The 17727-nt window shown below is 38.3% G+C and overlaps 1 protein-coding gene and 1 pseudogene across 1 annotated transcript in view; both read left to right on the top strand.

Annotated features, from left to right (window-relative positions):
- The window catches only part of LOC135704517 (uncharacterized), a 389489-nt gene that overhangs the window by 335600 nt on the left and 36162 nt on the right, over window positions 1-17727 (top strand). The gene's annotated exons all lie outside the window — the stretch shown is intronic.
- LOC135708599 (5.8S ribosomal RNA) lies at window positions 4631-4781 on the top strand (annotated as a pseudogene).

The raw sequence follows: 17727 nt of genomic DNA, 5'->3' as shown, positions 1-17727 counted from the left end.
TAGGTTTTTCTATACCTGCATATCAGTATAGCAGACATCAAAATTATTGTCTGATTTCACCACAGACACTATGACCATCATCTCCACACAGCGCAGTGTAGATCATCGTTTTTCAATCTATGGGTTGCGTCCAGAAGCGCCAACTTCATTACATGTTTTAAGGAGGCTAAATGTTTTTGAATACCGTGCGGGACCGAAATCCGTACACCTAAGCACGAGAGAATAATTAACGGTCAATACTAAATAATGCTATCACATTATGCTCTGTATCACATCTTTTTCCTTTACATTTATCTTTCTTTTTCCAATATTTGCAAACACCAGGTCTTAAAATTACCTTTAATTATTAGAAAAAAGGATTTAAATTGCACATATCTTGAATCAAAATCCGTACAGCGTTCTACGATTGAATCAAAATCCGTACAGTTTTGAATCGAAATCCGTACACTGTGTTGAGGATGAATCAAAATCCGTACAGTCATGAATCAAAATCCGTACATGAATGTAAATCGATCCAAATCAATGAAAAAAAAAACGTGTTGCTATCTTGAATAAAGTATTTTTTTTGTAGTTGCTTGGCTAAGAGTCCGTTTAAATACACTAGTTAACAGCATATTTGAACTTTGTACGCTGATGGTCATTTCCCATGTAAAATCGTGCGCTGAATCCAAAAATGTAGTCCAAAAAAATCTCGGTAGGATAGTTTTGGAGATATAGGGGTAAGAGAGGCATAGTGAACAGGTGGGGCATAGTGAGCATCGCGCGTGCTCCAGCTTGGACTTCCGGCCGTTCAGAACAAATTTGTTGGCTGTAGGATCAATATCTTAATGATATTGATCCTACTACCAGTTGATTTGTTTCATGCAGTTGGAGATCCAGAGCCAAAGTACGGGATGCTCACTATGCCCCGCCTGTTCGTTATGCCCCTCCTTCCCCTAGCTAAAAAATGAAATCTCACGTTAAAAAAAAAAAACTAAAACACAAATATATCTGGCTGCAATGCAGTGATATTAATTATTTTAACGCCAAATTAAACGTGATAAAATTTTATTTCGATCGTTGTAACACTATTTTTCCATGAAAGTAATGGTAGAACCACCATAAACATTTTAATTCACATTGCTTAAAAACTTAGCAGAAATTCAATTTTTCTTAGGAAAACTTAAAAAACAAACTATTAACTAACTACAATACCATCAATCTCACTGACAATTGATGTTCAATTGATCGATCGAAAAAATTTCTTACCTCTAATTTAGCGTTAAAATAATTGATATAATCTCATTACAACCGGAAATATTAGTATTATAGTAATCAAACTTGTTTAAAGTGAATTTTCATTTTAAGCTGTATCTCAAAAAAAGATCCTAATGACATTTTTTCGACTACATTGTTGAATTCAGTGCACGATTAATTGATGCTCCATGCTGATTTCTTTTTATTTAAGAAGGTAACTGTTCTGGATTTTTATGCTAACTAATATCTTTTTTTTTTTTTTTATAGTCACTTTAACACTCTTGGGTCATTCATTTACTAATATCATTTTTAAGGATTAATTTCCTCCAAATTTTATTCTATACCAGTGCCTTGGGTTAAATATTCTTACTGGAGTTTTCCTCCGATCACAACTTCGAGGTTTTTGAAATTTGACATGTGATAACGTGCAAGATGCGCCATTAGACTGATGCAAAATTTGACTTTTCAGCTCCACAGTGCTTAAATGGTTTCAAATCGGGTCCTGATTAGCCTCCCAAAGTTACAACTCATTTGGTTAGAAACAGACTTCGCACAAGCCATTTGAAGTTTACATGTAAATTACTATGGGAAATCTCAACTTTTTGTTCATTGCCTTATAGTATTTTTCCATATTGAGCTGCGAAACAGTTCGATAGCCATTATTAAAGAAAATTTTCTCAGCTACAATTTTGCTGAAGATCGTTTGTATGTAAAACGAGACAGGAAAAAGTTATTAATTATTTAAGAGATTGGTAAACTTATGACATGATCAAGCAGCTGCTCTGTAGGCAACACTGTATTTTGCAGTGTGACATAGTACACGGTAAGAAAAAAGTACCCAAAATTGAGTTCCTTTCACTCATCACGTGGCTTCCGTGGGGCTAGGTAAAATTAAGTTAAAGAAGAAAACTCAATTTTGAGTAATCCTGATCGTTGACAAAAAAATAATAAAACGGAGCAGACTGGAACCGAACCATGGACGTTGAGATTACGGGGCCCGTGTGTTGACCACTCGTCTATCAACGCTTGTAAAACTGAAAAGGTTAAAGGCGCATAAGAGCAACCTCAATGAAAATAAACTTATATTTGAGTTCATTTATTATTACTCAATAGTTGAGTAAATTTTAACCAACGCCGCTTTTCTGATTCACTCAACGGCAGACCTCAAATGATAGAACCCAACGTTGAGTTTTTTTAAACTTAATTTTGAGTATTTTTTTCTTGCCGTGTAGCCATGATTTTTGTGTCCTATTCAACGCCCCAGAAACACCAATGTTGCCTGCTGAGCAGTTGATTGAGCATGATCATTAGACATCAGCGCATTGAACCATTGATAACTTTCGATCCTTGCATTTAATCAAAAAGTGGTCTTCGGCAAAGTTGTAGCTGGGAAAATTTCTCTCAAGTACAGTTGAAAGGTTTTGAAGCAGACCGATATGGTGAATTATTAGATAGACATGAACAAAAATCTTGGTTTTACCATAGTAATTCCCATACAAACTTCAAATGGTTTGTGCCATCTCAGTTTCTCACCAAAGGGGTTCAAATTTTGAGAGGTTAGTCAGGATCCGATTTGGAATCGTTTAAGTATTGTGGAGCGAAAAAGTCAAATTTTGCATCAGTCTAATGCGCCATACTTTGGAACTCCACCAACCCACTGGCATCAAGCGATAAATTAACCGGTTTCTAAGATGGTAGCACTATAATGGCGGATAAGTAAAAGAAAAATACAACCATCTTAAAAATCAACAAAAAAAGACAATGAACTGACATCAAGGATTAGTTTTTCGTTTTGTGCATGAAAATTAAAATTGGTAAAATAACGACTATAACTTAATTTAATTTAATACGTCAAGAGAGTAATAATCATAAAAATACAGATCTTTCATTGCTTCTTTTCCACAACTTTCTTCTGCTTCTTCTCCATTGTTACCATTGCCTTTTCAAGTTATAATGCTTTCTTGCTTGCAACCCTAATAAAAATAACCATAATAGAGAGCTTAACGACGTGTTCGGGGTATCATCCAAACCATTTGTGGGAAAGTTTACCCATCCGGGATAAAGTTCGTTCATGGTATTTGTTTATTAGGAAGCTTTCTTTGCTCTTCTTCCTTTTTTTCCTCCTCTTCCTCTCTTGCTCAACCTTTTTCTTTTGTCGTTCCTCAATCCTTTGTTTCTTTGCGTTCTCTTTATCAATTTTCGCTCGCACTACTTCCATGTGTATTTCCGGTCATTCCTCGCTGGTAGCTACTGCTGGGAATGCTCTCTGGCCCATTTCTGTCTGCTCTCTGTAAGGGAGCATCCAAAAATGATGTAGCATATTTTTGATCAATTTTATACTCCTCCCCCCCCCCCCTCGTAGCGTATTTGGCTATATCCAATACATGGCCGGTCACAAATTCTAAAACCCTCACCTCCCCCCTCAAATGCTACGTCATTTATGCATGGTCCCTAATTTGTATATGCGTGTTGGTGATATCCTGTAGGGGAGCAGCGTTGTTTTACTTTTCGGCTGGTTCTTGACGCTCTTCATTAAAAGATATTAATAATATAACATTTACAATACGAATAAAATAAGAGGGTAGCGATTCAATACGGCATCTCTTATGGTGGTGAATTAACGGAAAAAAACCCTGGATGCTTCTCGTTAAGATTTCTCCGCACGCATCATTGCCACAGTATTCTCCAAATCCTCCGGCGTGTATTTAGTTTTCATGATCTGCTGAAAACATTGGATAAAGTAGAATCGTCATTGTTAATACAGAAGTGTACGGATTTAGAATCAGCTGTTATATATGGATCGAAATCCGTACAGTACTAATTTTGATAAATAAATACCATATGAACGATCCATTGCTTAGAATTGAGATATAAAACGATAAACACTAACCTTTTTGATCAACCTTTAGGAAACTACTTGCAAACATCACTGAAATACGCTTAACAAACTGAAGTAAATCCGAGAGATTTTCTTAGAAAATCGTTGAGAACGCAACCGATTGACAGAAATGCCCGACACGTGTTGAGGCTTTTATTTTTCTTATTTTAATTGCATGACATTCTGCTTAATTGTTGACGAAAACATTAAGCTAATGCATGAATGAACATGAATATGTACTCATGTATAATATTTACATTGTTATGATGCATATAAATAAACAAATTCAACAGGGTGTACGGATTTCGGTGCTGTACGGATTTCGGTCCCGCACGGTATAGTTCATTTTACAAAATGGCAGGATCTAGTTAGCCTGACAGAACGGATGGTACTGATTTTGTTTCTCACAGTGCACTATGGTCGGAAACGCAAAATTCACGACAAAATTCTATATCTCGAGAACCATGCACTCTAGAGGTTTGACATCTTCCGGAGAGTTTGTCTACATGAAAAGATCTCCCTAGGCAGGGTACAACTCGGCGCGTGGATCGATGAAGACCGCAGCTAAATGCGCGTCAGAATGTGAACTGCAGGACACATGAACACTGGCAAGTTGAACGCATATTGCACATCGTACAACAGTACGATGTACACATTTTGAGTGCCTATATTTATCTATTCAACTATACGTGCGTGTGCGTTTCACTTCGGGTGGACAGGCGCACGGCCCACAGGCGCAGAGTTGCGACCTATCATAATCACGATCATCAAACAGCTGATGGTAGTAACGCTTTGTACATTCCTATCAATGTGCTCGTCGAAGCTCTCTCCATGACCATCCATCAAGTTGACGAAAGAAGTAAAAAGCAACTGGTGAATGTCGTCTTCGGTGTTGATCCATCACCGATTTGGTCATTCCCGACAATCACGACACTCATTTGTGCTCGTTTTGAAGCAGTTGCTGCTTTGCTTGCTTATGTGAGTGTGTTGGTGAGTGAGCCCAACAGCTTTCGTTTAATGTTGCTTGTTTTTTTTTTTTTTTGTAACTCACACAGTCGCGCCTGCCGAGACAAACTTGGAATGCGTAGGCATTGTTTTCATTTTTTTTCTGTCGTTTCGCTTTTTCTCATCATAGTACTGCAGAAGTCGTTTCGTTGTGCTTTTCATCATCAGCAGCGAGTGTAACGTTTTGCTTGTGAGCAGCGACCATTACTGGTGATTTGTTGTTCTGTCAGCGATAGTCGTTTGATGCGTAGACGAGTGTCACGTGAGTGTCATGATATTTTGCATCACTGGTCAGGCGCGTCAATACATCTCATAGGCCATGTAGGCTATGTTGTATTCCATCACACACCAACCAACCAACCAACCAACCAACCAACCAACCAGTAGGCCTCAAATAATGTGTGACTACCCCCTAAATTTAAGCATATTAATAAGGGGAGGAAAAGAAACTAACAAGAATTCCCTGAGCAGCGGCGAGCGAAACGGGAAGAGCTCTGCACGCAAAGGTGATGCAGTTGCGCATCTACCTCGTTCCGTGTACTGGAGATTTCATCATCTGCCGTAACCAGCGGTTACCGATTCAAGTTCAACTAGAATGTGGTTTTTACTCCCAGAGAGGGTGATAGGCCCGTAGAACGGCGCTGATGGTAGAAGATTTATCCATGGAGTCGTGTTGCTTGATAAAGGGTGATACGGTCAAAATTTGGTCAAGGGAAAACGCGTGTAAATCGGTGAAATCGTTTATTTAAAAAATCAAATTAAATTTCTTTTTCAAGTTCAATTAGTATAAAATTCAGGAAAAATATTCAGTTAGGCTTCCGCTTTTCCAAATCCGAATTGCCGGGCCTTACGCTTGACCCCTGCCATCAGATTTTGTACAGCCACCTTGTCCACCTTCTTCGCCGCATAAAGCCAGTTTGCCTTGAACTGCTGCTCGCCCTTAGCAGTTTTTTTGGTCTTCTTTAGGTTCCGCTATTTTCTTGGTTCACAGTCCCGGAAGCTATGGAAATGCTGCTTTTCAAGCCACAGGTACAGATGGCTTGCCAAACCAGATATTTCTTTGCGAACTTTGACAGTTTCATGTGCTTGAAAACATATGCTACCTTTCCCCTTCCTTTTGCCGTATAAAACTCCTGTCCCGGAAGCTGCTTGTAGTCGGCTTTGACGTAGGTTTCGTCGTCCATTACCACGCAGTCAAACTTCGTCAGCATCGTCGTGTACAGCCTCCGGGATCGCGCTTTGGCCGTCGTATTTTGTTTATCATCGCGATTTGGAGTCACTACCTTCTTGTAAGTCGATAGTCCGGCTCGTTTTTTGGCTCGATGCACGGTTGTAGACGATACACCCAGCTTATTTGCGGCATCTCGGAGAGAGAGGTTAGGGTTTCGCTTGAAACTACCGGCAACTCTCTTTGTCGTCTCAGCGGCTTCCGGTTTTCGATTTCCCCCCGATCCAGACTTCCTGGCTGTCGACAAACGTTCCCCAAACACTTTAATTACATTTGTAACGGTTGATTTGGCAACTTTTAGCGATTTTGCCAACTTTGCGTGTGAGTAGCTCGGATTTTCGCGATGCGCGAGCAAAATTTTGATACGCTGCTCTTCTTGCTTGGACGGCATTTTGACAACTAAAGAGTGAATTACCAAAATCAAAATAGGAGCAACATTCTACACACACACACCTTCAAAATGAGGGGTGTTCAGGTTTTTTAAATGCAAAATTGAAAGAAATACGTCAAGTTGATATTGACCAAATTTTGACCGTATCACCCTTTAGTGTAGCACAAAGTGGGAGGTAAACTCCTTCTAAAGCTAAATACGAGACCGATAGCGAACAAGTACCGTGAGGGAAAGTTGAAAATCACTCTGAATAGAGAGTCAAAAAGTACGTCCGTTGAACTCGATTATCCGAGCGGAGACATTCACCTGCGGTTGGTCGGTTCCGCCGGCTCGCCGCATGGCACTTGTCTCCCACGTCACAAGAGGACATTGCGATCCATTACGAAACAGCTAGGTCACCCGACAGTTGCCCCCTGGTGATGGTTGCTTGCCCCACAGTGTCGTGACCTGGATTGCCTTCCATCGACGCTCAGTTTTGAAGGCCTGTGCCACGAGGTGGGGCTTACTGCACGTGGTGTTTGCAGTCGGGTGCGTGATGGATTTCCGCGTACACCGCCTCGGTCTTCCCGCAATGCACCGGCGGACTGTCGATCGGCAACGATAAAATCGAGGTACCTGCGGAACCCGTCTTGAAACACGAACCATCTAGTACCTGGTTCCCTCCGAAGTTTCCCTCAGGATAGCTGGAGCACGAAACGTTTCGAACTCTATTCTTATCTGGTAAAGCGAATCATTAGCGGCCTTAGGTTCGAAATGATCTTAACCTTTTCTCAAACTATAAATGGGTACTAGACTGATGTAAAATTTGACTTTTTCGCTCCACAGTGCTTAAATGGTTTCAAATCGGGTCCTGATTAGCCTCCCAAAGTTACAACTCATTTGGTTAGAAACACACTTCGCACAAGCCATTTGAAGTTTACATGTAAATTACTATGGGAAATCTCAACTTTCTGTTCATTGCCTTCTAGTCTTTTTACATATTGAGCTACGAAACAGTTCGATAGCCATTCTTATAGAAAATTTTCTCATCTACAACTTTGCTGAAGATCGTTTCTATGTAAAAAGAGACAGGAAAAAGTTATTAATTATTTAAGAGATTGGTAAACTTATGACATGATCAAGCAGCTGCTCTGTAGGCAACACTGTATTTTGCAGTGTGACATAGTAGTCATGATTTTTGTGTCCTATTCAACGCCCCAGAAACACCAATGTTGCCTGCTGAGCAGTTGATTGAGCATGATCATAAGACATCAGCGCATTGAACCATTGATAACTTTCGATCCTTGCATTTAATCAAAAAGTGGTCTTGAGCAAAGTTGTAGCTGGGAGAATTTCCTACAAGCACAGTTGAAAGTTTTTGAAGCAGACGGATATGGTGAATTATTAGATAGACATGAACAAAAAACTTGGTTTTACCATAGTAATTCCCATACAAACTTCAAATGGTTTGTGCCATCTCAGTTTCTCACCAAATGGGTTCAAATTTTGAGAGGTTAGTCAGGATCCGGTTTGGAATCGTTTAAGTATTGTGGAGCGAAAATTTCAAATTTTGCCTCACTCTAATGGGTACGTACCATATCATTCTTGCATGATGGTATTGCAGCGTTGACGCCGGGCCGACCCTCTGTGGTCGTGCCTCCATAAGCGGCGTAGAACATATCTGTGTGCTTAGTGGCCAAGTTTTGGTAAGCAGAACTGGTGCTGTGGGATGAACCAAACGTAATGTTACGGCGCCTAAATAAACGACGCATCATAGATACCATGAAAGGTGTTAATTGCTACTGACAGCAGGACAGTGGAAATGGAAGTCGTCATTCGCTAAGGAGTGTGTAACAACTCACCTGCCGAAGCGATTAGCCCTTAAAATGGATGGCGCTTAAATCGTTTGTCTATACATTATCGCTGGCGTAAAGTGGGGCAGCGCGTTCGCACGACTGCCCTTTGAGACACCAGCGAGTAGAAGGGTCTGGTGGTGTGTGTTGAAGTGCCTGGCGTTAGCCGACATGGAGCCGCCACTAGCACAGATCTTGGTGATAGTAGCAAATATTCGAATGAGATCTTGGATAACTTTTCTGAATAAAATTCTGTAACTATTTATTTTCTGGTTTAGTGGAATACTTGCTTCTACAACGCTGTAGATAATTTAATCTCAAGCACCTTTTCTGAAGAAATCAAAATTCTATCTAACATTTCTATATTCAATGAACAGTTTTTCAAAATTTACTGGTGGTACTGAAGAAAAATTATTAATTTTTGCTCAAATTATTTTATTTCGATTTTATTTTGAGAACTATCTTCACAGATCTTCAAAATCGGGAAAGGACGCATATGTTTAAGCTCATTAAGAAATGTAAGATGTTTTTTTACGACAATTATGATGGTTTTTGGTTGAAAACAATCCATTCTTAATGACACTTTTCTCCAAAAGGAGCAAACACTCTTGATGAGAAAATCTCATCTTTTTGCATCAACAAAATAGTACAACAATTGAACACAATACACATATTACTAAAAGGCTCATTATAGCCATAATTAGTACAGAATGTCGATATACGAATAGATTGCCCAAGTAACATTGCAAGTTTTATAGTGGTTTTAAAGCATGCTACAAGTCTAAATCATGGTCTACAGAACCTTCATAAAACCAAAAAAAAAATACTTGGGTGGTGATAACGGAGGGTTTGACGACAAATATCAAAATTCAACTCACGTAACATTGCAGGGCAATCTATGTGATATTGAATAACATCCGATATGAAAGAAGCCTAAGTGACACTCCTATGGACCTCCAGAAGGTCAAAGTCAATTAGTTTACAACGGTATTCATATCTAGGGAGATTATATGGATAATTCCAAGGCAAACGCCCAAGAGCAAAGCGAATAAACTTATGTTGGATAGCTTGTACTTGCTATATGCTGTTGTGATAGTAAGGAGCCCAGACCACAACTGCATACTCCAATGTAGAGTGAACTAAAGAACAATACAGGGTCTTCAAACAGTGAATATCCAAAAATTCTTTTGCAGCTCGAAAAATGAAGCCCAGGCATTTAGAAGCTTTGGAGGTTATATATCCTACAAGATCTTTAAAAGTAAGATTCGAATCTAAAATGACACCCAAATCCTTAACAGTAGATTATCTCTTTAGAGATGTTCCAGCAATAGTGTAATCAACTGAAAGCGTTTACGTCCAAAGGAAAGAACTGAACATTTGTTGACATTCAAACTCATGCGATTTGCGCACCATTTGTAAAAAAAAAAGGTTAAGTTCTTTCTGAAGGAAATGTGTATCTTCTTCATCGGCATCCGAGAGCTTAAAACATTTGAGCCCTAGGTTGACGTCATTCAGGTACAATAATAAGAAAGGTCCGATATGACTGCCCTGTGGAGCACAAGATGTGACATGGAATGGTTCTGATATAGTATTACCAATTTTAACCGACATTGAACGACCAACCAGATAAGAAATAAGTCAGTCTAGCAACGAACCAAAGAAACCAAGACGTTCAAGCTTTGCTGTCAAGATTTCATGGTTGATTTTATGGAAAGCAGCTGAAAAATCAGTATATACTGTTACGAGATGAACCAGCCTCTGGCTGAAAGTCTCGCTAATAAAGATAACCTAACCTAACCCAGTATATACTGCATCGACCTTTTCGTGAGCTTCTATAGCCTTGATCAGTGCTGATAAAAATCATGTCTTCTACACTGAACTTAGCCGAAAATAAAGACAACCTTAACAGATAGACCAACTACCTGCATGAATATAAATTTTGACATAACAGCATTCTCTTGATCAAGGCAGAGACGATGTTATGTAAGAGACGCGCGGAGAGAATAAAAGTAAATCTGGTTGCACGGCCAACTAATTTATTTTTCTGCAAGATTTGGCAACCCGAAGTTTTGTGTTTACTTCAAATGACTTTTAATTTGAGCGACTGTCGTCTGTTTCAGCATAACGGTAAAATGAATACTTTTTTAACCGTATCGGTAGTATCGCTATTCAATGGAAGTATTTGAAGACTCAATTTTTGACAACTCTGAGTGAAACCAAATATACCACATTGGAGGGTACACAATGTACACAAATTATTCAATCTGCAATTGTTGCTTCCTATCATGCACAAGTGAAATCTCTTTTTAAGTCTTTCACAAATTTTACTTTCTTGAAAAATTACACCGGAAACGCCTTGATCTTTGTTAAGGTCCAAACGCAATATGGACGGAAGCGGAACGGAAACGGAAAGTTTGACAGTTGTCACATCAAGATGCCTAACCGAAATCGACTTGGTTCCAACAAGTTTTCAAAAAACAAGTTGGCTTACTCAGATCGGGCTTTTCCGCCTCCGCTGTCATTGCGTTTGGGCCTTTAAAGAGCCTCTGTAGATGTATTTCGTTGTGCTGGAGAAAATATTTCGTGAGAACATAACGAGAATACAGCTGTTGAAAAACAATATTATTCCCTGTCCAATTGACTTGACATACACAAACTTAATTATAATTATTTAATTCTCAACAGTTAACCAGCGTCTGGCTGAAAATCTCCTTAATAAAAACAACCAACCTCAACAATTAAATTCAACCCCAATCTCAATACTTCCCACGCTTTTCTTCGTGAAGTGCTCGTGTTTATTTACATTGCTCGATTGGAACCGCGTTTGACGGTTCGATTGGAACTTTTGGCCTCAGTCTTCGCGCGTCTCTTATTATAACATCGTCTCTGGAACAAGGCAATCTCTGAGTATCGCAGTCAACATGTCTCGATTACTTTTACGAAGGGACGTATCAGCTTTGGTAAACAATGCATTTGATCGTCGATTTGGAGTAACTGGTATCTTGTCCACGCATGCTAGGAATACCATCAGATAGGGGAAATGTTTCCCTGCCTGATAGTGGTGTTAGTATGCGTGGGCGAACTACCAGTTACGCCAAACCGACGATCAAATGCATTGTTTACCAAAGCTGATACGTCCGTTCGAAAAATTAATCGAGATTTGTTTTTCTTCATTTGTGGCTGGATGTTCATTATTGCCTGTGTTGTTGTAAATATTAATATTCTTCTTCATCTTGGTGGGGATGATTTTGAGGATCAAATGCAAAACGATTATTTTCATTTTAACAAATATAGCGCGTGTCGTGTTAGTTTTTACACACAAAACGATGGCAAATTATTGCCTTATGCTGAATTGATGATAATGCCTAGGTTTTACGCTCGACAATATTCAAAATAATAATTTTGCTCAAAACTAATTTGATTACTTTGCTCTTTCTAATTTTGACAAATTTGGGCTGGATAATTAATCGATGGTGAATATCAACAAACGCTTATTCGTTGATGTATAATGAACTCATTTGGTTTTTTACTCATACGTATCAGCGAAGATTTTCAAAACCAACCCAATTCATCTGCACTGGGTTGAAGCGCTACTCCTTGCTTGTGCTGGTAAATGATTATAGCAGACACCTGTTGGAATACCCGCAAAATACTATCTTAGATTTTAAATAATTCATGTTTACATCGCGGACAGAACAATTAGCTAAATTAATCGAATACCGAGATCCCTGCCTCGCATGGTAAAAAATGTGGTTTCTAGAGAGGGCCGCCAACAACGGAAGGAATCATATTTTGAGCTGAAAATTTTCGAAAATAAGGCTAAAATGTTCTTGTACTTCTTTAAAAAAAAATAAAAAATGCCCCCTTACTTCAATAATTCTATTAAAAATTCATTTCATATTTTTCCCAGTTTTTTTAAAAAGCTAGATAAGATATTTCATTTATTTTTTTTTTTATTTTTTTTTAATTAATTGAATTTTTGAAATAATGCCCCTAAAATATAACCATGCATATTCCTAAAGATTTAAGATTTTCTCGATAAGAAAAATTAGTTGATCACAACGCGAACTTTTTAACAATCCTGAAAACATAAAAAATTCAAGATATAGTGGCAACAGACGAGATCTCAAGGAAAGACAATTATTACAAACTCTGAGCTAGGAAACGTTTCCATGATTCTAGAACTAAGAAAAAATATTCAAGTCTTAAACCATTTTCAAAATCGTGGACTAATGATTTCATTTCCAAGATCTCGGATTCCATGGGCTGAAACAAATTTTAAAGGGCCCCAATTCCAACTTGAATCACAGATTCTGGATTTAAAAACAATTGCAAAATCCCAGAATAAAATAAAGGTGGAAATATCAGTCTTAAATTAAATTTCAAGATTCTGGGGCTTTGTGAATTATTGAAAACCCAAGATTTACAAGTTTAAAAAATCCCAAGCAGTTCCACTTCAAATAACGGGAAGAAATCGACCTTCTCCTATTTATGTGATACTTTGCATAATGTTTTTTTTTTTGTTGTGCAATGATTCACATTTTTGAAAAAATTCAGACATTTTGGAACATGTTGAATTTTTAAAAAAGCACCCTTGAAATTTGTAGTTTGAAAATTGTAGCACGAAAACGGCACCTTCACCTCCAAAATAGTGTGTAAAAATCATATGTTCCTACAGGACCAACAACCTTCTTAAACGCTTGAAGTCGGTTAAAAAACTCTCCAAGAATCGTAACTCCTACATATGGTCGTATTACCTCGCCTGCAACAGTTGATGCGAACGGCCAAACGTCAAACTGTTTCTTTATTATCTGCGTCGGATTAAACGTAATTTGAAAGACAATCCTAAGAATTTCTGGTCTTATTTGGAAAAACAGCGGAAGGAAATAGGACTACCTTCAAACATGAAGCTCGGCGATAAATAAGCTGCCTGTATTTTTTGCAATATACGAGCAGAATGCACATAATTAATTATTATCTCTATAATACTAACTTGAATCGTGATGCTGTCTGGAGCATCTGGAGTTGTTCCTTATAGTTTAAGCAACGTGTGCTGAAATTCTGAGCTTAATCGAGTTTGCTGAACCAGTTATATGCACGAAAGAGTGAAGGAATACTATTTCTCCATACATTTCAACTAAAATCTCCATATAAATTTTAAATCAAAAGTGCCAGATCGTGTTACATCCAAATGGGCTGAAATTTACAAAGAGTGGTTTTACTATCTAATGGCAAAAATGAAGGGGTTGGCCCTTTGAAATAAATGATAAAAAATTTCCCCTATATAATTGTGGGCCAGTCTAATGCCTGTCCCATGTAATTAGTAGCAGTGTAAAATACCCCCTCCAAACTGACATCCTCCTGCAGAACATTTACACAGCACACACAAGCGGATTTATATCGAACCGGGATGAAGATCCCAGCCTCGAGACCGAAACGTTGGCGATGATTATAAAAATAATAATCAGCACTTTTCTGGAAGACTACAAACCCGAAACAAAATGACCAATCTATCACTCCAATCGACAACCCAACCGAATAAGTCTCATAACCAGGGCAATGCACTACTCGCATTTCGAAATGATTTCCCTTCAACCGTTGAAGAATTCCGCAAGAGTTCCGTTGCCTTCCAATTTCAAACCTCTTCGTGATGTGACTCTTGAGAGATGCAGTCATCTCCTCATCAATTTACATAAAATTTTATTCCGAGCCCATAAAAATCATCTAGAGTGTCAAGTCTCATTTCCCATTAAAACTCAGCATCTTCTAGCCAGGCAGCGGAAGAGCAAGCATGTCGGATTTAACACCCGAATACTAGCTCACCTCACTCCCCCCACTGGAGCGAGCGTCCGACTGAAGACTCGATAATCTCCTTCCTATCGGATTTAATGTCAGGAAGAGGAATATGGCCGAGGAAATGGTCCATTCTGGTTGCCTTCCTCAAGTTCCCATCCTAAGATCCCACGGCAACGGATCGAATCGAAGCTAAGACAGATTGTGTGTAGCAGCAGCAGCTCACCGAAAATCCGAAAACATGTTCCACAGATTGCTGCTGGGATTATGCATTTACCACTTTCTGCTTAAGCTGGTCGAAGTGAGGTATAGACTTTGCTTGGCTACTGCTTGTACTCAGTTCCTGTACAAGCTCTCCATGTAGCTACTTTGGAGAATTTTGAACCAAACGACGGATGTGGCAAAGGGATTGTATGTTTGTGAGTGGTTCGATGTTTTATACGGACAAGGGCGTCTTTATTCCGGAACAAGCTTGTCGATTTGAAGCCGCTGGCGATTAGTTTGTTTGGTCGTGTAGCACAGAGTAACTAGTTGACGATTTACAAGTACAAAAACTGATAATTTTATAGATGATTTATAAATAGTTTGAAAACTCAAACACCGATAATAATTATATAAATTAATTTTAATTATGATCAATGAGCGAATTGGCATAACAAATTCGAAAGTTTCCATCAGTCAAAAGTATAAGGGTCATTCCAGCTCAAGTGGGTACAGCACCTGTGGTCGATGTCACCGATTTGAGCCAAACTAGGCCAAAACGCTTATTTTGGCATTCTGAACAAACACCTTTTTTATTTTGCTCTGAAGTGCCTAGATCCCTCGCGGGTACAACCCTGGATCTTCGAGATTTAAGAAAATCAAATTTCCGAAGAGATAACTCATATAGGAAGAACAGTTACGTTCATGAATGAAAAGTGTATTTTCAAAAAATTAAAAATCAAGGTTCATTGATTGTATCTTATAAAATAAATAAAAGGGTATTATTCAAGCAGCAGCTGTCATCCACAACTGAAATTTTATATATATACCTGCTAATCTGTCTGATTTCATCGTACTTCTAAAGCACAACGTTTTTAGTGAACCGCATTGGAACGTTTTGTTCACTTTTAGGACCACAATTAAATTATGGACAGAAGTAAATAAATGCGCTAGTTATGATTTCATATAGGGTAAGTGTTCCAGTAAGAGTGGTGTACCTATAGTTGCGGTATGGAGGTTGTGCCGGAATAGTAAGGAGGATCCGGACAAGATTATTTTCCATCGGTTGCTGTCCTAAAATAAAGCATATTTGCATGTTTCAAACTTAAAATTAGCCCAAACATTACGGAAAATCATTAATTTTCCTTAAGATTTTCACTCCTTTGCACCTATAGTTGCGGTAGTGTTCCTATAATAGTGGAACCCATAAGAAACCAACGCATTCCACTATTATACACCCAACCGGGGGATGTAAGATTCGCTTACAATTATGTGGGATTCATCATCAGAGGATGTTAGTGGAGACCACATGAACCGAGGATGCGATATATACCTAGCTGCGGTCCAATGCAAGAAAATTGGAGACCGAAAAATGTAGAGTGTATTAGTGATGGTAAATTAGTTATATCGAAAAAAAATAGGAAACAGATGGACTCGAACCACGAACGTTGCGTTTATTAGACCTGTGCTTTCTCCACTGCTCTCTCCATGCTTCTGAATATGGATGCCAAAGACAAAGACGAAGCGCTCATTTTCTCGCATACTTGACTTCATATGGAACCAAAGTTAGCAACTACCACAACTACTGGAACAGTGTTCCTATTAATGGAAGATGAGTTTTCTAAAATTGTATGCAATTTTATTACAATGTAATATGTTTCTATCAATAGAGGTTAAAAGCTATAGATTGACGCATGACAATTGTGTGTGCATCGTATATTTATTTTTTAATTAATAAATTGGCTTAGTACCTCCACTACTGGCTCACCCACCCTTATGAGAATCCTGCCCAGAACATGTGAAAAATAACATAAAACTATTATTGTGCCATCGACGGGAAGGTATTCAAGAAAAATAAAAAAAAAAGTTAAACAGCATTGATTTTCCAACATAAAAGCTAGAAACAACCACTCACTCATATGGTCATATCTCAAAAACAATTTGTCCAAATCATTTGCCTTTGGAAACACATCAAGTAGAAGAGTTTTCCAAAGTGTGGGAAAAATTTTAGCCCAAAATATTAGGAAATAAAAAATCCCCCCCCCCTTCATGGTGGCCATTTTTTACAATTTTGATGCCTGCCGGTAATCATTCTGTTGACTGTAATTACTATAACAAAAACATAAAAAAAATCTTTCAATTGACGTTCTAATATCACGAATAGCTTATTTGGTTGTGGAATAATCTCCTCTGAAAGTTGAAATATTTAAAAATCTCGAAAATCCAGGGTTGTAGCCCAGAAGGATCTAGGTACTTTAGGGTATAATCAAAAAAGGCGTTTGTTCAGAATGCCAAAAAACGGTTTGGATTGGCTCAAAGCGGTGAAATGGACCACAACTTTTTTAAATTCTGTACCCACTTGACCTGGAATGACCCATATACTTTACAATAAACGGCTTAATTACACTAGTTTACAGCATATTTGAACTTTGTACACTGGTGATAATTTCTCATGCAAAATCGTGTGCTCAATCATAAAATGCAGTCTGAAAAAATCACAGTAGGATAGTTTTCTAGACACAGCTATAATATGTAATTTCACTAAAGAAAAATGTTTAATAAAATGCAAATATCTCCGGCTGTAATGAAGTTATATAAATTAGCTTTCAAACAACTGGATGTAATTATTATTTAATTTTATTATAAATTTATATTTAATTATAACTTTTCTTGGAAATATGCAAAATAAATTTAAAAAAAACTTTTAATTTACTATTTTTGGAATTAGGGTGACGTGTAAGGACCGGAAATCGATGTCTGACGCCATTTTGAATTCAATATGGCGGCTTCCGGTGGGAGAAAAACTGGGAATTACTGCCAAATTACCCAAAGTATGAGTATTTTTGGAATCTTGGTGACGTGTAGGGACCGGAAATCGATGTCTGAGGCCATTTTGAAGTTCAAGATGGTGGCTTCCGGTTGGAGAAAAACTTGAAAATTCTGTCAAATATCCCTTAATATGGGTATTTCTGGAATTGGGGTGACGTTTAGGGACCGGAAATCGATGTCTGACGCCATTTTGAATTCAATATGGCGGCTTCCGGTGCGAGAAAAACTGGGAATTACTGCCAAATTACCCACAGTATGAGCATTTTTGGAATCGTGGTGACGTGTAGGGTCCGGAAAAAGATGGTTGGGGCCATTTTGAAATTCAAGATGGTGG

This window comes from Ochlerotatus camptorhynchus, unplaced genomic scaffold, assembly GCF_037179485.1.
Source record: "Ochlerotatus camptorhynchus isolate MF236.1 unplaced genomic scaffold, CSIRO-AGI_Acam_v1.1 ptg000002l, whole genome shotgun sequence".
NCBI classification, from domain to species: domain Eukaryota; kingdom Metazoa; phylum Arthropoda; class Insecta; order Diptera; family Culicidae; genus Ochlerotatus; species Ochlerotatus camptorhynchus.
The sequence above is the reverse complement of the archived record's forward strand: the minus strand, read 5'-3'. Positions and strand labels throughout refer to the sequence as shown.